The sequence below is a fragment of the Artibeus jamaicensis genome, unplaced genomic scaffold (genome assembly GCF_021234435.1).
Source record: "Artibeus jamaicensis isolate MK-2021 breed Jamaican fruit bat unplaced genomic scaffold, CSHL_Jam_final contig_585, whole genome shotgun sequence".
Lineage (NCBI taxonomy): Eukaryota > Metazoa > Chordata > Mammalia > Chiroptera > Phyllostomidae > Artibeus > Artibeus jamaicensis.
Genome location: NW_026521894.1, coordinates 9,887,125 through 9,904,534, shown reverse-complemented (window position 1 = coordinate 9,904,534; position 17,410 = coordinate 9,887,125). Strand labels below are relative to the sequence as shown.

General features: G+C 37.5%; 1 pseudogene; it reads right to left on the bottom strand.

Annotated features, from left to right (window-relative positions):
* Positions 1-547: 547 nt before the first annotated feature.
* LOC119059071 (eukaryotic translation initiation factor 3 subunit M-like) lies at positions 548-9,527 on the bottom strand (annotated as a pseudogene).
* Positions 9,528-17,410: the final 7,883 nt, after the last annotated feature.

Below are 17,410 nucleotides of genomic sequence, written 5' to 3'. Positions count from 1 at the left end.
ACTTCATTTGCTGAGTCACTCTACTGGTTTTCCAGACTGTCCACCAAATAGATCATTGGTCTTGTTGAAATTTCAATTTGCCCTCCTGCGAGTCTGCTGACACTTAAAAAAATTAGAATTCATTAAATAATTGTATTTGTGATAAGTGTGTTAAATCCACTGAAACTCTTTATTAAAGAAAGATAGGTTTTACCAAAACATTTTAAAACATATTTTAAAAGTCTGTTTTTACAAGTTTCGAACATAGATAAGAGAGCTTGTATAGGTAATACATTGTTTTAGGCATTAAAATCACTTAGTGATGGGAACATTTCCAAACATCCTTTAAGAAATGTTCTCTTCATTGAACAAAATTATCTAAAATAGAAGATACTTTTTATTTACTGGTAAAATGTCACCTCGAAGTGTTTGTTTTTGTTTTGTTTTTTTTTACTTTAATTTTCATTCCAGAAATTTCAAAAATAAACTTTTTTTTCAGATTTCACCTTATAATGTTTTACCATGGTTTAGATATTCCCCCCGCAACCAAAATTTATATCATGAACCTTTAGGTATCAGAAAGACTCAAAAGGCTGTTTTCCACTGTGTCCAGGCTTCATTTGCAGGCGTGAAGCCCTGACATGCCCGTTCTTTGTCTCCGCTGCTGTTTCCAAGGGCCCGGTGTATGCTATGACTGACAGCTGCTTCTCTCTGAGTCTCATCAGTGTTGCAGTAGACCGTTTTCATTTTCACTGAACCAGTAACAAATGCTTCAACATTATCAACTCCAATCTGAAGTTCCGGCGGCATTAGATCAAGGGAAATTTCTTATTTTCCACTGTCATTTCCATAAAAGTAAGTACTGTCATTTTTAGCCATATTCTCTTTAGGTAATAGTCAAATGAATCTATTAACTCTTTATTTTTCTGAAAAAAAACTTGACATGTGATACGAATTTAGCACTCACAAAAATGGTTAAAAAATTATGAATCAGCTCGTCTTCCAAAAACTTGACAGGTCTTCATGTAAGAAGATTGTCAAAAAGAAATGCATTTGGACCTTTTAATGCTCATAGACTACACCTGTGGGCATCAATTTGCACCAGGGAAGCACTGTTCTGCCTGTAACTTCCTAGCAATTTGACCCTGAATTTTCAAGCGGCATCACTTTTCTTACAATCCACATGAGCCTCATAAAGTAACCTTAAAAGGGTATGTCTTTTGCCAGTGGTGATGTTCCAGGAAGAAATCCATTTTTTAGCTTGACCCAGCTCCATTGGAATACATTGGATGGCCCCACGAGATGCTGCCACTTTAATGAGGCTGCAATATGTTATGTATCTTACAGGAGTATTATCCATCCTATGGAAAAGGTTGCCTAGCAACTGCAGTCTCAGGGATGTACCGTTCACCTTCCCAAAATTCGAACAGCTTTTCACAGAGGTTTTCAGTCAGGACTTTTTGCATGTCTAGTTCCAGGGTCAATAGGAGGGATACTACGCTATTATCACACTTTCAACATCTTTATCATCTTCCTTCAGATGTACCTCGCAGGTTTCAATAATGTGAGCTAAATCTACATGAAGTCCACCTTCTGAGTTCTTTTCTGAAATTCCAGCTCTTAGATTTTAGAAAAACTCAAAGCTCAGCAGCCTGTTCTTCCTCAGGGATATCGATGATGTCACGGCCACGGTGGGAGTGGCGGATGCTCTGTTCCCGAACTACGCAACTGGAAAAGAGAACTCTCTTGCTCCCACTTCACAGATCTTTTAAGTATTTGACACAAAATGTCCAGAAAAAAATCTCTTTATGTTACAAAAGATTTTTTAAAGATAGTTTCTTATTTATTTATCATCGAATATACTCTACTATAATTTGAAGACCTTTTGAAGAACATAAAATTAACCACAGTAACATTAGTAACCCCTGTAGCACTTCATGAATGTACGATTTCAACTTGTATGCTGAAAAGATTAACTAATGATACAATAAATTAATTTCAAAGATTATTTTACACCTACAATTTTATCTACAACAATTTTTAAGGAAACTTATTTAGATTGGTTTAAGCATCAGTTATTATACATAAACAGTTTTTCTGTAATATGTTTTACTGTAATAATATATCTTCTGTGTAGCTTTTCTTTAATAGATCAGAAGAAGCTACTGAATTCTTAAAACAGAATCTAGCAAATATCATAAACTGAGGCATTATTTTTAACTTTCAGCCAACGCCAGAGCAAACCACTTACACTGTATAAATGTTCTAAGACTCATTTGTTCAAATCTTTAGCATCATTTTCTATGAATCTCAACAGTAATTAACAACAAAAAATGTTTCTCTATGTTACATTGTACTTATTTCAGTCATTTTTTGAAATCATGACATGACAGGAGAAAGATATACTTCCCCAGTGGTATATAAATTTTATCCTTGTTAAGTAAGACACCCAAAACATGGCTGTAAAGTTTATTTTTAAATTTAGTGTAATTTTGTGAATACTGAACTGAACTTTACATGGCCATAAGCAATGGTGGGAAAACAACATATATTTTTCAGTCAAATCATTGTTAACACTTACTAAGTCATTGTTGATGTCTATGTATGGAATGTGGCTGGTGAATAGCTTATATTAAGAGTAGAATTGTCAGCTTTGCCACTCACAGTGTACCACAGATCTAGAAATTCAGTAAGGAGGAATGCATGTCCATTCACTGGCATTTGTTGAGCCAACAAAAATAATAGGTATAATGCTACATTATACCTATGTAATGCTGCAAAAAAATGTGTAACATAAATGCTAAGTCAAAAACTAATTTATAAAACTTATGTGCTCATAATAATAAATATCTTAAAAGACAGGGATAGAATATAGACAACTTTTTAAAGCTCTTGAAGGATTTTAAGATTACAAATATTTTGCTTTCTTCCTTTCTTGCCAAGCTTGTTATATTTTTATTGTTTAGAATTTTAGAGAGACATATTTACATCATATTTGCCTCTCTTTTACTTACAGAAAATTTTGAATGGGTAAAAGTTAATTTACCTTCCACATACAAGTACTCACTTCCTTACACCCTAACCAATCCTGGATTTTACAATTCTTTTCAATCATTACTAATTTGAGCGGGAAGGAACTGGCATTGCAGTTTTTCTTTTGCACTTCTGTGAATACTGGTAGTATGTTTATAAACTACTCGATCCCACTCTTTGTTAATTACCAGGGCGTGAGAGGCCTTCTCTGACTACCCAGTACAAAACAACACCACTTCATACCAGCACCAGGCTCTGTTTTCACTTCCCATAAAACTTTGCTGCTATATTATGGATTTTTAGTGTGTGCTTGTATTTTCTTCTTTACTGTCAAATATGGCTAATAGTTGGCAAACAGTAGATGCTAGATGCTCAACAAATAATTGTTGAATGAATGAATGTTCTTTGACCTTTTTCTAATGGAATATTAGGTTTTGTTTATGGATTTGTTGACTTCTTACTACATTAGAGACAAACTCTTTATCTAAGCATGTGCTGAAAAATTTGTTTACTCTGTCACTTACCTTATTCATAATTTTTTAATTTATTTTAACTTGTTTTTAGAAATGAAGTTTAATGTAGTTATGTAGTCAAATGCATTATGTTTATGGCTTCTGTATTTGGTGCTTTGCCTAGGAATACTTTCTCTTCATTCCTGCCCCTGACTTTCCTTCTGAGTGTGTGTGTGTGTGTGTGTGTGTGTGTGTGTGTGTGTGTGAGAGAGAGAGAGAGAGAGAACATTTGGAACCGAACGTGGCAGAGGTAAGTACGAGAACCTAACTTCTCTCCAACTTCACTGTCCTGGTACCACTAACTGGATCACTGCCCATTGATTTGAAATGCTGCCTTGATGATGCACCAAGTGCTTACACTGACTTGGATCTGTGTCTTGGCTTTCCCTTCTTTTCTGTGGAGCTAATTGTAGCAACAATTTTGCTCCTCTTTGATGTATGTAGCTGAAGTATTGACTGTATTTTTTGAGTACTCAAATAAATTCTTTCATTTGTTAATATATGTATTGAATTATTTTTACTTATTTTTACTTTTATTCTTTATGATGAATTTGGGGAACATTTTTTTCCTTGAAAATATAGATGTAAATGCAAATAAATTCTGCACACCTGAGATATGTTTGAACCTTTGGCAGAGATTGTACCCTCTGCTCTTCTTTTTTCTGAGATTTTTCTTTAATTTAATTGTTGTTCAAGTACAATTGTCTCTATTTTCACCCCACCATGCCCCATGGCTCTGTGTCCTTCATACATGTTCTTTGATGGACTCCACCCCAACATCTCCTATGATCCCTGTCCCTCCTCCTCTCTGATTACTGTCAGATTTACTGTCAGATTGTTCTCTATTTCCATGCCATGTTTCTGGTTGGTTGTATTTTGCTTGCTTGTTTGCTTGTTTGTTTTGTTGATTAGGTTCAACTTATAGGTATTAAGTTGATCATCTGGTATTTCTCTTTTAAAGATTTTTATTTATTTATCTTTTAGAAGGGAAGAGAAGGAGAGAGGGAGAGAAACATCAATGTATGGTTGCTTTTCGTGCGTCCCCTGCTGGGAATTGGCCTGCAGGGAACTGGCCTGCAACCCAGGAATGTGCCCTGACTGGGAATCGAACCGCGATTGTCTGGTTCGCAGGCCCGTGCTCAATCCACTGAGCTACACCAGCCAGGTGGTATTTCTCTTTTACTATTGGCTTATTTCACCTCTGCTCTTAAGCTTTTAGACTAGAGACCATTTCCTTGTACCTTCCCCCAGGAGGCATGTTAGGAAAGGCTGCATGTTCATTCCCTAATATGGGCTTCTAGTTTTTGTGTGTTTGCTTTTTAAACTGATGAACTTTCAGAGTTCTTTGAGGGGTTTTTTTTCAATTGAGATTTTAGTAATATTGCAGTAGCTCCTTGATTTCATTTTTTATGGAGGATTTTGAAAACTTATTTCTATTTTAAATAAATTATAGATGATGGTTATGCAAAAAAAGTACAGTCATGAGGATTGTTTATGCTTATGGAAAAGATCAAAGGTGCCTATTTTTTCTCTGATACTTCTGACTGGGTTCTTCACCCAAAATAGATCCCCAAGGATGGTCCTGGAGGAAGCCTTTAATGCTAAATGTAGCCAGCCAGAAACAGTTAAAAAGGACACAAAAACCCCACTCAGTGCCTTATTGTTGTATGCTTGAAGAAAAACTAGCCCCAATTTACTCTGGCAAACTTCTAAAGGTTCAGTGCTAAAAATACAGGTTTGTACATTAGAAACATGCTCTCCTATCTCTGGAACCAGACCAGGGAGAAGGGGCATAACCATATTTCTCTCAGTATTCTAAGTGATCTTAAGGCACCTTTATTCAAAGTCTTAACATATTTTGACCTTTCAAAAGAGGAGAAATATCTGCCATTGCTCAGTACATCTTTGGCAATAGGTCCCATTCAATATGACACAGAGGTTTCTTTTCTTATGATCTCTCTCTGACATAGAAGTTCATAAATATGATGATATAAATCTCACAAATGTGCCCACAGTTTTGTTTTATGTTGCTCTGCATGCTCCCTGAGGCTCTGAGTGACATCCTGCAGATTTCAAATCAAATGGCCCCTTATTGGTTGCACTGATTTTTCACACTGACTGAGTGACCTAAAACACTTTGACTTAAGTTTTTTTTTTAAGTCTTAAATAATCATCTTTTGCTGGCCTTCTATCTACACAAAAGCCCAAGAGAGACAGCAATGACTGTAAATAAGTGAATCCAAATTCTCTGCTTCAGTAGTTAAAGACAATTGTCTTGAAGATGAATCACATTCAACTGAATGGACTAGTTTTTAGTAGGTTCCCATGTTATTATATGCAGCTTATTTATCATGAATCTGTCACTGGATACCACTTCCTTCTTGCAGACACAGCTTGATGTGCCTCAGCAGCCCACTGGGGAGCCCTGCAGCAGCTTCCTGGGCTGGAAACGCTGTGGCTCAAAGGGAACCAGAATCCTGGCTTTGCAGGTAAGGTTTTTAAAAACAAATTGTTACAAATACTTTTTTTTATTGTTTTTTCCATTATTTCTGATTTAATTTCTCTGCAGTATACATCTTGGTTTGAACTATTTCTATTGTGTCATTTAATTCATGGTTTATTACAAAATCTCAGTTCTGTTAGAGTGGTTGGAACAATGAAGATCGGGAAATGAAATGGCATGTGTCCTAAATTCAGTTGAACAACAAATATTTGAGATATTTTCAAGTATAAGATAACAAAGAACAAATATCACTAAATTAAAAAGTCAACTAATTTTTGTTTTTTAAAACCCTCACTTTCAAGAACTTACTAAGTATATGAGTATTTTGACATCCAATTATTTCCAGACACAATTAAAAAAATATCAAACTTCATGAAGAGATAATGAGCTGCAAATCATCCTTCCATCTCCAGTCAGTTCTATGATTGACTCCCTAGAAAACTGAGAACTGGACTTCTGGACAAGATACAGGTGCAGGTAGATACATTTTGCCTCCTTGTACAACCAAAAGAAGGACAACATCAAATTTAAAAACAAAAAATTACCAAAACTGCCAGAAAATCAAACTGTATGGAAGTCTGAGAACCAAGAAGTTAAAGAAGAAACATTCACCCAGGCTGGTAGGAGGGGTGGAGATGGTAAGCCAGGGTGGAGGGGACTCATGGAAAGGTGGCAGCTGGCAGATGATGTGGTCCCACATTTTCCTGCCCATAAACTGGGAGGGACAATTGGGGAGTGAGACAGACCACAAAACCAAGGGTTCCAGAATGGGGAAAGGAAACCTCAAAACCTCTGACTGAAAAAACCTGTGAGAGTTGAGGCAGCAGGAGAAACTCCCAGCCTTGCAGGAGACTTTGTTGGAGAGACCCCATAGGGTCCTAGAATGTACACAAACCCACCCACCTGGGAATAAACACCAGAAGGGCCCAATTTGCTTGTGGGTAGAAGAAGAAGTGACTGAAAGCCAGCTGAGAGCTGAGCAAGCAGTGGCACTGTTTTCCCTCAGACCCCTCTTCCACATACAGAGCCACAATGCAGAGACGTGGGTTGCCCCACCCAGGCAAATACATAAGACTCCATCCTTTACTATGTAACAGGTGCACAAAAAAAATATGGCCCAAATCAAAGAACAGTTCAAAGCTCCAGAAAAAAATACAAGTAAGTGATGAAGAGATAGCCAACCTATCAGATGCACAGTTCAAAACACTGGTAATCAGGATGCTCACAGAAATGATTAAGTATGGTTGCAAATTATAGGGAAAAGTGAAGGCTATGCAAAGGGAAATGTACAGGAACCAGCAGTGAATGGAAGGAAACCAGGATTCAAATCAACTATTTGGACCAAAAGGAAGAAAAAAATAGAATGAATAAACAAGAATTCAAAAAAAAAAATAAGGAGAGGCTTAGGAACACCTGGGACAACTTTAAATGTTCCGACATCCAAATTACAGGTGTGCCAGAAGGAGAAGAAGAAGAATAAGAAGAAGAAATTGAAATCTTATTTGAAAAAATAATGAAGGAGAACTTCCCCAATCTGACAAAGAAAATAGACTTCCAGGAAGTCCAGGAAGGTCACAGAGTCCCAAAGACATTGGACCCAAGGAAGCACACATCAAGTCACATCATAATTACATTAGCCAAGATTAAAGGTAAAAAGAGAATCTTAAAAGCAGCAAGAGAAAAGGAGAGAGTTACCCTCCTACAAAGGAGTTCCCAGAAGACTATTAGTTGATTTCTCAAAAGGAACCTTGTAGGCAAGAAGAGGCTAGAAAGAATTATTTCAAGTCATGAAAAGCAAAGCAAGAACCTACACCCAAGACTGCTCTCTCCAGCAAAGCTTTCATTTAGAATGGGAAGATAAAATGCTTCTCAGATACGGTCAAGTTAAAGGAGTTCATCATCACCCAGCTCTTATTATATGAAATGTTAAAGGGACTTATCTAAGAGAAAGAAGATGAAAACTATGAACAGTAAAATGCCAATGAACTCACAACTATCAACTGAACCTAAAAAAAATGAACTAACCTGGCTTGTGTAGCTCAGTGGATTGAGCAAAGGTCTGCAAACCAGAGGGTTGCAGTTGGATTCCCAGTCAGGGCACATGCCTGGGTTGCAGGCCAGTTCCCTGCAGGCCAGCTCCCAGCAGGGGATGCACTAGAGGCAATCATACATTGATGTTTCTCTCCCTCTCTCCTTCCCCTCTAAAGATAAATAAAATCTTAAAAAAAATGAACTAAGCAAACAAGTAGAACAGGAACAGATTCACAGAAATAGAGATCACATGGAAGGTTATCAGTGGGGAGGGGGAGGGGGGATAATGGGGGGAGATGTAAAAGAATAAGAAGCATAAATGGTAGGTACAAAATAGAAAAGGGGGGGTCAAAAATAGTATGGGAAATGGAGAAGCCAAAGAACTTATATGACCCATGGATGTGAACTAAGTGTGGCCCTTTGTTCTTTTCTTGATGACCCTTATCACCATTAGGTATAATTTAGCATTTATTTATTTATTTGCTCACTGACCAAATCTTCCACTAGCATGTCAGCTCAGTGAGGAAAAGATTTTGCTTATTTTCTTTACTGCAGTTTCTCCAATCCCTGTTAACAGAGTCTAGCCATGCTCAGCATTACATTTTAATATTTGTTAAAAACATGTGGAGCAATTTAGATGCCACTATTGTTTTTTATGATTTTGTTTATTTTTAGAGAAAGAGGAAAAAAGGGAGAAAGAGAGGGAGAGAACATCGATGTAACAGAAATATCAATTGGTTGTCTCTAAAATATGCCCAGACAGGGACCAAACCAACAACCAAGTTTTGTGCCCTGATCAGGAATCAAAGTGGTGACCTTTTGCTTTGTGGAATGATGCCCAACTCACCAAGCCACACCAGTCAGGGTGCCACTATTGTTTTAAGATAATTTTATTTTGCTATATGTTTGGAATGGGTCATTTTAATTGTAAAACAATTAGACTCATGTAAACAAATATTTCCCTGAACTAGACCTTGTGATAGGGGACACCAAGATGAATTCATCTTACTTCTATTTGTAATTTCATAACTTGGAAAAAGTATAAAATGTTTGTTAGCAGAAGCAAGGCTCAAGTAATAGATAGTTATGAGTTAACATAGCAGAAGCAGAGATAGTAGAAAATAGCCTGGGTGTTTTCCACATCAACCTGATCTTTGTAAGTAAGGAGGGGAAGTAGGTGGAATAAGAATGGAACTGATGCTTAAGTTTAATAAATGAATGAATTAATTAATAATACAAGCCCTGACTAAATTCTAAAACTGGTATTGATACCAACAGACACCTGTCTAAACTGAGAATAGTGAATGAGGGGCCATCCTGGAGATGGAGCTGGACCCACTTCTGCACCAAGCCACTCTCCTTGGGGCACTGAGGTTGTGGTGTCCAGCTAGACAATACCTTCCTGAACCACTAGGGGCCATGACAAGGACCATGTGTTTTACAGCACTTCCACAGGACCACGAGGTCATGTTGCTTATGGCTTGTGGACAGTTCGGTTTGATTCCAGTCAGTGCACATGATGCCCTGGTACAGAGATCCTGCTCAGGTGCCCTGCCCCTCTCTCTAGGGCTGTCCTGGGTGCTGCATGAAGGACTGGGTGGGGTTTTCAGGGTCTCTTTGCCGTGTCAGTGGGCCCTAAGTAGGGGCAACATGCTGTATCCAGGGTGTGTGTGGGGGAGGCATGGAATCAACAGAGTGCTACAGGAGTATCTCCCACTCCCAGACAAGGTGTTGGCAAGAGGGCTATTGCACTGAGCATGCACAAGGCTAGCAAGATAATTGGAGAGTGGGGAAAGCCCTCCTACCCCCTTCCAGTGCCTGATTGGGGATGAGCCCAGGGGAGGCAAACACCTGCACCATAAAGGTCAGAATGGCAAGAGGGGGAGGTACTAGACCAAAGAGGCCTGTCAATCTAGCCTGGGGGAAAAAAGGATTGGCAGGGGAGGGGTTGGACCCTGCTGGAGCACATGGAAATTTGAGAAGTTAATTGGTCATTCTGAGAAAGCACCTGGTCCAGCCCACATGCAAATTATAAGCCCAGGAGTGGGAAGAGACACTTTTTTGCCCACCTGGTAAACTTATGGGCTAATGTGTTTATGGGACCTTCTGGCCCTGGAAGCCACATGGCCAGTGGTGGTGCTGACCCTACACATGGGTTCCAGAAGGGACCCTAAAGCTGCACAGCAGCCAGGAATAAGCTGAGCTACTTGGATGACCACTCAGCAGCTGCCTGCAGTTCCCAAAGAATGATACTTGAAATGGGAGCAGGAACCCTGTATACTGCCTTTGATTTTGGTCTGGCTGAGGATGGCTGGATTTTTCTCAGGTTTTCTGGAAGGGATGGGCTTTGAGACAAGACTCTGACATTCTCTCAGATCATGCAGCATTTGAATAAAATTCTCTTTCATTTCTCACCAGCCACTGCCTCTAGAGTTAGCCTATTGGTGGTGTCAGGCAGCCAAATCCCTAATTTGGTTCTGTAACAACATGAACAAAACTTGAAATAACTATATGAAATAATGTTAGAAATGGGAAAGCAACAATTATTTTGAACAATATATTCTTAATTCTTAGAGGGGGCATTAATACCTTTGATGATGAAGGCTATAGATCCTTTCTCCAAAATAAGGCACATAAACATATTACACAAAAATAATACTATTCTAGGGGTTGTATAAACTTCTACAAGTCCATTCATAGGTTCCAGTTTACAATTTTCTGGTAAAGAGGGATGGAGAAGTATAATACATGGCAAAGTTAATATAATTACTGTGATTTGGCTTTGACTTTCACTTGAAACCTGCTGACAACTATTTTTAAATTTTAAAAATTAAAAAAAAGAAGTCAGGGGAAAATGATACTTATTATGTTCCTAGTCTGTTCATCATCTTATGCTAGGCTTTCAAAATAATACATTCTATTTTACTGAATTACCCTAACACACTCATCTGAGGACATTATTATCCACATTTTGCACATAATGGAAGAAAGAGCAGAAATGGAGTTTGAATCCAGGTTGCTATAGTTTCAAAAGGCTGTGATCTTTTAAAATTAAGATGAAAATAAGTGTACCAGTTTGTCCGTGAGGAAAAGCACATTGTGAGTGTGCGAGAGACAGAGTGAGTAAGAGAGAGGGAGACACACACACACACATACAGACTGACAGGCAGACAAAGAGAGAGGGAGAGAATTTGAGTAAATCCAAACAGAAAGACTAGAACTTTCTGCAGTCTGGGAAAACAACGGCATTTCAAATTTACAGTCCTCCTTACATTAGGCACATTACAAACATCAGACTTGGGGGAATGGGGAAGTTTTATCTGGCAATTAACTTGTGTGTGCTTTGATGATAGCTGCTGTGATTTTATTTGATATGTTTTCTGTTATATTAAACTATGTCGCTTTGTATATGGAGGACACTTAGAAAACAGTTGCCTACTGATTATATAATTTCAGATGTCTTAGAATTTAGTATATTTCAAATAACCTAGAAATCTGATGCATTTGAAAAGGTTCTTGAGAAATCCAGATGCATAGCTATAATCCATAGAGGGAAACATGCAGATTTATAACTGATATTAACTGAGCACTTACTAAGTTCCAGGCTGTGTTTTAAGTACTTTTCATGAATTTATCATTCAATTTCCAAACCATCTGTCAACTTAGTCAAAACAGACTGGTCGGTTCTGTCAAATTTTATTCAATCAGCTCAATCAAAACCATCTAATCAAAATCGAATATAGACATAATCAAATCTACTTCCCAGAGGCCAGAGTAGAACTCATTTATATAGTATAGTTTTAGCTATTTCTCCAAGGCCCCATTTCAAATGATTCAGATGGTGGTGAGAAAATGGAGACATCACCCTGCCCTACAAAGCTGTGCTGTCAACTTCTTTCCCTCTAGGAGTTTGGCATCTCCCTTAGCAGATTGCTAATAATCGATAAAAAATCGAGCAACTGAGGGATGAGGCTCTAGGAAGCACCCAAAATAACAGCCTGTCATTCATATAACCTGACAGGTGATGGGCTTCCCTCACATTAAACTTGGCAACCCTACATTAAAATGGCAATTGTCATGTTGCAGAGCTGACTTAAAAGGATGTTGGCATTTATCATACTAAAAGGAAATCATTTGTTAGAGTAACTTTTTAATATTAAAGTATCTTAGAAAACTAATTAATGCTGAAATTCAGCACTCTACATTGTATAGACATATGCCTAGGTTTTTGCTTTAAAAAAGCAGAGAGAGAGAGAGTGAGAGAGGGTGTTAAATCATAACTGTGTTTGGATTCATCTGAGACACACTCTAGCTCTCTAAACCACCCACTCATGCTCCCTTTATGTACGAAAATAACAATTTAGGATGGGAGATGTCTTTTCAGTTTTACTGAGTCCTGAGAGGTTTGTTGGGCAGACTCAGTACTGAAGTTGAGTAGTTTGCTAGTTTAGAGGTTTGTGGAGTAATTTTGGTCCTTTCTGTCTATACCTAGTTTATCTCTCAAGCCTATGCACTTAAGGGTCAGCTTTGCCTCAACACATATACCACCAGATCACTCCTGCCTCACTAGAATAATCATGGATGGAAACATAGAGGGCACCCTGGTACTGTGCTGAGGGTGGTGGTGAGTGAGGCTGAGATGAGAGAAGGTGGAGCTAAATAGAGATGAATATGCCAGGGACAGAAGGAGCAAGGGCTAAGTGAAGAAAAAGGTGACAGAGAGCTCACTGTGTAAAGAGACACTGGCATAACTGTGGAACAGATTCATGCATAAAATATTCTAGCTTTTTGAGAAGGCAAACTCAAAGGGGTATTTTCTAGCTTTGAAATTATATCAATATAAATTATATCTTGGATTTGGGATCCAAGATAGGAGAGGAGTAAGGGGAAGCTACAGTAATCTCCTCCTAGGACCACCCTAGAATTAGAACTAAATTGTACAATCATCATCTAGAATAACCACCTGAATACTAGTTAGAGAGAAGCCTTATAAGCAAGGACAGGAGCGACCACTCCACCACAAAGCGACTGGTAGGGAATGCGTAGGAAATGTGAGAGGGCTGCCTGAGATTCCACAGGCCGCATCTAAAGTGCTAGAGGGATATTTCAATAGCCGGCAGGGAGGGGGTCTCCCTGAGAAGTGAGGTGTCTAAGCTCCAAGCTGGCCTCCCCAGGCTACAGTATCAGAGCTGAAAAGGAACCCAGATAACATACAACTGTGAAAAGCAGCATTTCAGTTTGAGAGACAGAGACTCAGAGAGCCTCTTAAAGAACCAATGCACAAAATTTTGTGTGAAGCCACTTACCCCAGTCACCAGCAAAGGGAGGTATAGGTCATAGTGGACAAGAGATGCTTGAGGAGGGTCCAGTGCTGGTGGTTCTAGGGAGTAAAACTGAAGCTACAGCTGCCAGGATCCCTGTATTAAGTCATCCTCATACTGCAGGAGCCATACTCTCAGGCAGAGCACTCCTCTCTAATGGCATCAGCCTGAGGGTAAACAGTAGCTGCACCCACAGGAATTACTTCGCCCTACCCTATGGTGCTTAAGCCAGGTTGCTGATTACAGCCTTATTAGATTAAAACTGGTCACCATAATGGCTGACTAGTTTAACATTTAAGTAGGAAATACAAAGAAGCAGCCAAAATGGTAAGGCAAAGGAACAGATTCCAAGTGAAAGAACAAATACATTTTCCAGAAGAGCTAGATGAAATAGAGGCAAGTAATTTATCAGATAGAGAGTTTAGAGTAATTATTATAAGGATACTCAACAGCATGAAAAAAAGACATAGAAACTATAAAAAGACCAGTCAGCAATAAAGAATGCAGTATGTGAGATAAATAATATACTGTAAGGAATAATCAGTAGGTTAGATGAAGCAGAAGATAGAATACCAGGAAAGGCAGCAACAGGAAAAAAGAATTTTAAAAAATAAAGAAAGCTTAAGAAACATTTTGATTAACATGAAACATAACAACAGCTGTATCATGGGAATAGCAGAAGGAAAGAAGAGTAGGTGAGGGATTGAGAAGCTATCTGAAGAAATAATGACTGGAAACTTCCCTTAGCTGGTGAAGGAAAAGTCACACAAGTCCAGGAAACTCAGAGAGTCCCAAACAAGTTGGACCCAAAGAGGCCTGTGCTGAGACACATCATAATTAAAATGACAAGGCTAAAGACAAGGAGAGACTCCCAAATGCTGCAAGAGAAGAGCAGGTAGTTACCTACAAGGGAGCACCAGTGAGACTGGCATATGACTTCTCAACAGAAACATTTCAGTCCAGAAGGAAGTGGCATGAAATATTCAAGGTGGTGAAAAGCAAGGAGCTGCACCCAAGGCTAATTTACCCAGCAAGGCTATCATTTAAAATCAAGGAGAAATAACGAGCTTCCCAGACAAGAAAAATCTAAAGGGGTTTGTTAACAGCAAACCAGTACTGCAAAAAATGTTAAAGGGCTGGCTAGAAGAAGAAAGAAGAAGAAGATGATGAAGACAAAAAAGAAGAAGAAAACAAAATAGAAAAAAAAACAGGAAAACAGTCTAATAATAAAATGGAACTACATATGGATCTATTGATAATAATCTTAAATGTAAATAGCTTCAATTCTTTGACCAAAAGACACAGGGTAGATAAATGAATAAGAAAACAATACCCACATATATGCTGCCTCCAAGAGACCCACCTCAGATTGAAAGATACACACAGACTTTTTAAAAAAAGGATGGAAAAAGGATATTTTGTGAAAACAAAAAACAAAGAAAAGCTGGGGTAGCAGTACTTATATCCAACAAAATAGATGTTAAAACCAGGGTTATAGTAAGAGACAAAGAAGGACACTACATATGATAAAGGGAACTATCCAACAAGAGGATACAACCCTAGCAAAATTTACGCACCCAACATAGGAGCACCTAAATATATAAAGCAAATCTTTATATATAAAGGGAGAGATATAAAGGTAGAGATCAACAGAAATTCAGTCATAGCTGGGGATTTTAATACCGCAATGACTACTACAATGGATAGATCTTCCAGGCAGAAAATCAACAAGGAGAAAGTTGCCTTAAATGACAAACTAAATGAAATGGATTTAATTGATATCTTCAGAGCATTTCTCACAAAAGCAGCAGAATATACATACTTTTCAAATGTACCTGGAATATTTTCTAGGATAGACAGCATGTTAGGACACTAAACAAGTCTCAGTAAATTTAAGAAGATGAAATCATATCAAGCATCTTCTCTGACCACAATGCTATGAAACTAGAAATCAACACAAGAAGAACATTGAAAAACATGCAAAGACATGGATGCTAAATAACATGTTATTAAACAATCAATGAATCAACAATGAGATCAAGGAAGAAATCAAAAGACACTTTGAAACAAATGAAAATGAGGATACAACAATCCAAAATCTGTGAACATTGGGAAAGCAAGAGGGAAGGAAGTTCATAGTATTATAGGCCTATCTCAAAAAATAATAATAAAATAAAATGCTCAACTAAACAATATAACTTCACATTTAATGGTATTTAAAAAGGAAAAACAAATAAAGCCCAAGTTAGTAGAAGGAAGGAAATACTTTCTATCAGAGCAGGAATAAATGAAATGGAGTCCAAAAAATGATACAAAAGATCAATGAATCCAGTGCTTGTTCTTTGAAAAGATAAACCAGAATGACAAACCTTTAAACCAGACTCATCAAAGGGAGAGGACCCAAATAAATAAAATCAGAAATTAAAGAGGAGAAATAACAACTGACACCACAGAAAGACAAAGGATTGCAAGAAAACATTATGAGCAATCATATGCCAACAAACTGACAATCTGGATCAAATGGATAAATTCCTAGAAGTATACAATCTTCCCAAAATAAATCAGGAAGAATAAGAGACTCTGAATAGACAGATTACACCTAGTTAAATTGAAGCAGTAATAAAAAAAACTACCAACAAACAAAAGTCCTGGACTGGATGGCTTTACAGGTGAATTTTACCAAACATTCTAAGAAGTAACACCTCTCCTCCTCTATTTCATTGAGCAAAATGCAAGAGGAAGGAAGGCTTCCCAACTTATTTTATGAGGCCAGCATTATGCTAATTCCAAAACTAGATAAAAACACTACAAAGGAAGAAAAATATAGGCCAATATGACTGATGCTAAAATCCTCAATAAAACATTAGCAAACCAAACACAGCAACACATCAAAAAGATCATACACTATGATCAGGGGGATATTATTCTAGGAATGCAAAGATGGAGTAACATTCACAATTCAGTAAATGTGATTCACCACATAAACAAAATGAAGGATAAAAACCACATGATCATAACAATAGATGCAGACAATGCTTTTGATAAAATCCAGCACTCATTTATCATAAAAAATCTCAGCAAAGTGGGATTAGAGGGGATATACATAAACATAATAAAGGCTGTATATGAAAAACCCATTTCCAGCATCATACTCAATGGGCAAAACTACAAGCATTCACCTTAAGATCAGCAATAAGATAAGGATGTACTCATTCACCTCTCTTATTCAACATGTTACTGGAAGTACTAGCCATAGCAATCAGACAAGAAAAAGAAATAAAAGGCATCCAAATTGGAAAGGAAGAAATAAAACTGTCTTTATTTGCAGATGACATGATACCATATATAGAAAACCTCAAAGATTCCACCGAGAAACTACTAGAACTGATAAATGAATTCAGCAAAGTAACAAGATACAATATGCAGAAATTAGTTGCATTTTTACATGCCAATAACAGACTAATAGAGAGGGAAATTAAGAAAACAATCCCATCCATAATAGCTTCAAGAAGAATAAAATGCCTAGAACTAAACCTAACCAAAGATGTAAAATACCTATACTCAGAGTTATAAGACACTGAAGAAATAAATTGAAGAAAATGCAAATGAATAGAAGCACATATCATGTTCATGGATAGGAAGAATTAACATCATTAAAATGTTCATACTACACAAAGCAATCTATAGATTCAATGCATTTCCCATTAAAATTCCAGTGATGTATTTCACAGAATGAGAACTAATATTTCAAAAATTTATATGGAACTCTAAAAGGCCTCGCATAGCAACTGTGATCCTGAGAAAGAAGAACAAAGCTAGAGGAATCATGCTATGTAATATGTAACTATACTACAAGGCCATAGTAATCAAAACAACCTGTTACTAGATAAAAACAGACACATTGGTCAATGGAACAGAATAAAAAGCCCAGAAATAAATCCACATCTTTATAGTCTATTAATATTTGACAGAGGAAGCAAGCACATACAATTAGCTAAAGACAGTTTATTCAAAAAATAGTGTTGGGAAAA